Here is a 4,775-nt window from a genome sequence, read left to right on the forward strand (position 1 = left end):
CTAATAATTTAAAACAGACACACACACACACACACACACACACAAATAGTCCACAAAACATTTTTCTTTCTTTCTGAAGGTTTTCTGATGCATTTATTATCATTAACCAGTCTTTTAATATTAAACTTAAATGGCCAATTGAGACAAACCGTTTTTCCACCACTGATTAAGACTGGGGTGTCAGGTGTTAGGCATAATATGCATTTATCCTTCTGAGCTTTCTGGGCAGACTTGATGACTTTGCCAGCTCCACCAGCTTTCTTGTCCACAGCTTTGATGACACCCACAGCAACTGTCAGCCTCATGTCACGAACAGCAAAACGACTCAGTGAAGGATAGTTAGAGAAGTTCTCATGGCTTGCCAGGGATAAAATCAACAATGGTTGCATCACCATACTTCAAGAATTTAGGGCCATCTTCCAGCTTCCTGGCAGAAGTACGATCAACCTTTTCTTTAAGCTCAGCAAATTTGCATGCTATATGAGTTGTGTGACAATCCAGTACAGGAGCATAGCTAGCACTAATTTGGCCTGGATGGTTCAGGATAATCACTTGAGCCGTGAAGCCAGCTGCTTCAGTTGGTGGGTCATTTTGCTCTCACCAGCCACATTGCCACTTCTAACTTCTTTGACATGTTCTTTACATTGAAGCCCATATTGTCCCCAGGACGAGTGTCACGCAGGGCTTCGTGGTGCATTTCAACAGACTTGACTTCTGTTGTGACATTGACTGGAGCAAAGGTAATCACCATGCCAGGTATGAGAATACTAGTCTCCACAAGGCCCACAGGAGCAGTACCAATACCAGCAATTTTATAGTCATCCTGGAGGGGCAGTCGCAGGGGCTTTTCAGTAGGATGAGTTGGTGGCAGGATACAATCCAAACCTTCCAGCAGTGTGGTGCCAGTGGTGCTGACATCTTTGCAGGTGAATTTCCATGCCTTCAGCCAAGGTGTATTAGTTCTTGGTGCCAGCATGTTGTCACCATTCCAACCAGAAATTGGCACAAATGCTACTATGTCAGGGTTGTAGCCAATTTTCTTAATGTAGGTGCTGACTTCCTTAATGACTTCCTCCTATCTCTCCTGGCTGTAGGTGGCTCAGTGGAATCCATTTTGTTGACACAGACAATCATCTCTTTCACAACCAGGGTATAAGCCAGAAGGGCTTGCTCATGGGTATGCCCATTCTTGGAGATACCAGCTTCAAATTCACCAACACCAGCAGCAACAATCAGGACAGCACAGTTGGCCTGATAAGTTCCTGTAATCATGTTTTTTATAAAGTTTCTGTGTCTTAGGGCATCAATAATAGTCATGCTGGTCTCAAATTTCCACAGGGAGATGTCAATCGTGATACCATGCTCACGCTCAGCTTTCAGTTTGTCCAAGACCCAAGTGTACTTGAAGGAGACTTTTGCCATCTCAGCCGTCTCCTTCTCAAACTTTTCGATGGTTTCTTTGTTGATTCCATCACATTTGTAGATCAGGTGGCCGGTTGTGGTGGACTTGCCTGAATCTACTGTCCAATGAGGATGATGTTGACGTGAATCTTTTCCTTTCCCATTTTGGTTTTGAATTAGCAGAGATTTTTACAACACCTGTCTTCTGATGGCAAACCCATTGTAAAAAAGAGAAAGGAATTTGTTTTTAACAAATAGCAACAGAAAAGTTGGATATCCATATTGAAAAATAATGAAGCTCATCCACTGAAATCATAAACAAAGGATTAGCAATGTGTCATTGGCATGAATGCAAAATAATGCATACTGCACATTTGTTCAGTTAAAAACAACTTGGTAATATAAAAGAACAAACTACTGATTCATGAAACAATATGGAAAATCTAAAACATATGCCGAATAAAAAAAGCTTCACACAAGAGAGAACATGCTGTATGATTCCACTTCCATGAAGTTCTGTAACAAGCAAAACTAAACTTCTGTGTAAAAGAATCCAGTGCATTGCCTCTGGTGAGGATGTGAGTGAGATGTGACTGAAAATGAAGCAGTAGGGAGATTCCTGATGTCATGGTAATGTTCTATATTTTTGATAGAGATTTGAGTTTCATGAGTGTAATTGTTAGTCAATATTCATTGGATGGTACACCTAAGATTTTTGCATACCTTGTTACATAAATTTTACCTCAAAGTGTTTTCAGCAAAATAAAATAGATATCTACTATATGTTTTGAAATACATTAACGAAAATGATATAATTCATGAATCAGTCTACTACTACTCTAACTTGAGTGCTTCAAATATTTCATGTTTGTTTGTATGTGCTACTCTGGTTTATTATTAATATTATCATTATTATTATCATTATCATTATTAATATTTTAGATTCCTGTTTGTATTCTAATAAGAGAAAAAGGAAAGTGTGTGAATTTAGATTTAGATGGATGGAGAAGTAGGGAGAATTCTGGAAGACTTGGGGGAGGGAAATAATAATCAAAATATATTTTATTTAAAAAATCCATTTCCAATAAAAATTTAACAAATTTAAAACACATGAAAGGAATAAATTTATATGTTTATACGCACACACATGTGTACTGTTTCATATATTCATTGTATAAAATATTTTAGAAAGGGAGAAAACAACACATTGTTAATGGGGCTGTTTTGCTGAGGTTGGAGAGACGTTTCAGTGAATAGCTCTTGATATTCTTGCAGAGGACCCAGGATTGGTTGCCAGCAACACATGACAACTATCAAGCATCTGTAACATGGTGCACATACATATGTGTAGGCAAATACTCATATACATGAAAAATAAAAACAATAAAATCTTTTATTTTAAGGAGACTTGTAATCCAAACATGCCTTGGCTCTGTAAATAATATGTGCAGGCAAGTCATTCCTTTCTGAAAGATCAGCATACTTCTACTCATGCTCCCATGTGGACATTAGATAATTTGCTTGATCTCTGAGTATTGTAAGTCATATGTAAAATAAAGACTAATAAAAGACTGCAACTTTTAATTATATAGTATATGTAAACATTTGGGTGGCACAAGTTCTCCTCAAAGGTCTTATTTTCTATGATTGTGAACTTCAAATAGGATAGTAAAAAATTGATTAAAGAATATCTGACATTCTGGATTTTGATTAAATAAGTTACCTTCTTCAAAAGAGCCATTATAAGAATATAAATATTCAGGAAACCATTGTTAAACTACAGGAACAAATTTATGTACTTGAGGGACTGCTATGACTTACACATTCTGATAATTGGGCTTCAGGTAATCCTTATTGAGTCCCTGACATTTGGATACATGGACATTTTGGCTCAAGAAAACATAAGACAGATATTCTTGTCCTTAGAACATTGATAATCCAAAGAAATACAAAATGGATTATGAAAGTAATTCCATTAAATTATTAATGTAGGATAGCACTTAAAGATTAATATCCATTGTTATAAAATTCATTTATACAAACAATTATTTTTATAAATATTGCAGATTTACAAAGTTTATTCGCTTTTTGAAAGGTTGTAGAGACTGGGCACATCTAGTAGATTATGAGGCATGTTTCTTTAGAGGAGGGCTGTAAATCCATTCTTTGGAGGTCATATATAAGCTGAGGTTTGATTAATCATTACATGGATCTAAACCAATGGTTCTCAACCTTCCTAAGGCTGCTACTCTTTAACACAGTTCTTCATATTTTGGTGACACTCAACCATAAAATTATTTTCATTGCTACTTCAAAACTAATTTTGCTACAGTCGTGAATTGTAAGGTGTGTCTTCCAATGGTCTTTAAAGATCCCCAAGGGGGTTGTGACCCACAATTGAGAACTGCTGATCTAAAAGAAAGCAGAAGTGAAGGAAGAGGATAGGAAAAAAATAGGCATCAATTTTTAAATATCCAATATTAATGTAAAGATATGGTTCTCGCTTCAAAAGCAACAACAGATAGTTTATTCTAGAGCTAAACATGAGTCACTGTGGCCAAGGAACACGCATTCAACATTTCCAGGAATAGGAACTTTCAATATGATAACAATTTCATGAAGTTTTTACAGTAACAACAACAGAAAATCATGAGAAAATTAATATTTAACAGTAAACTGCTTGGAAGTCATGTGGCTTGCAAAGAAATGTCTTTGCAAGGTCCTTCCCAGATGCTATCTGATGACATCTTTAGCTTTTGGCTTGGTGAAAATCAAGGGTCTTTCCCATAGGACTTTTACTTGATAGTCACAAAAATGTTAGGTCACACACAGAGGTGTGTGTGAGAGTCATGGATGGCTCTTAAAAGAGATAAAGAAAGCCAAGATAGTTTATTCTAGAACTGTAACATTCCAGCTATTCAAAAAAGAAAACGTAAAAGTTTTAATCACTGTCAGCCTTACAGAAGCTTTAACACGGATATGGCTTTTTTCTAGGAATTTGAATTTACACATCGTGATTTAACTGACAGTTTCTGGGTTCAAACTCCAACTATGCTCATTCAGCAGATATGCACTAAGGAACACAGTTGTATATGAACATGCATTGTGACCAACCCAAGATATTTCTAAGTCTGAGGAGTAAAAAATTGGGTCTTATCTCTGGGGAGGTGGATTTTCATACACAAAAGACCAAGAATGGCTGGGAGACACAAAGCTTTAGGTCTGGGGAAAGGACTTTAAGACATCTCCAACATTAGAGGCTTTCATGACAGTTTATAGCAAGGCCCATAGGAATCAATGTCAATCAAGACTGGAGAGTAGGGCTATAGACATCAAATAAGGTAGTAAAGTAGTAAGTTACAGGTCTAGTCAGA

General features: G+C 36.7%; 1 pseudogene; it reads right to left on the reverse strand.

Moving 5' to 3' along the window:
- Nucleotides 1–351: 351 nt before the first annotated feature.
- Nucleotides 352–1,565, reverse strand: LOC110543410 (elongation factor 1-alpha 1-like; annotated as a pseudogene).
- Between the last annotated feature and the right edge of the window lie 3,210 nt (nt 1,566–4,775).

Source organism: Meriones unguiculatus, chromosome X (assembly GCF_030254825.1).
Source record: "Meriones unguiculatus strain TT.TT164.6M chromosome X, Bangor_MerUng_6.1, whole genome shotgun sequence".
NCBI classification, from domain to species: Eukaryota; Metazoa; Chordata; class Mammalia; order Rodentia; family Muridae; genus Meriones; species Meriones unguiculatus.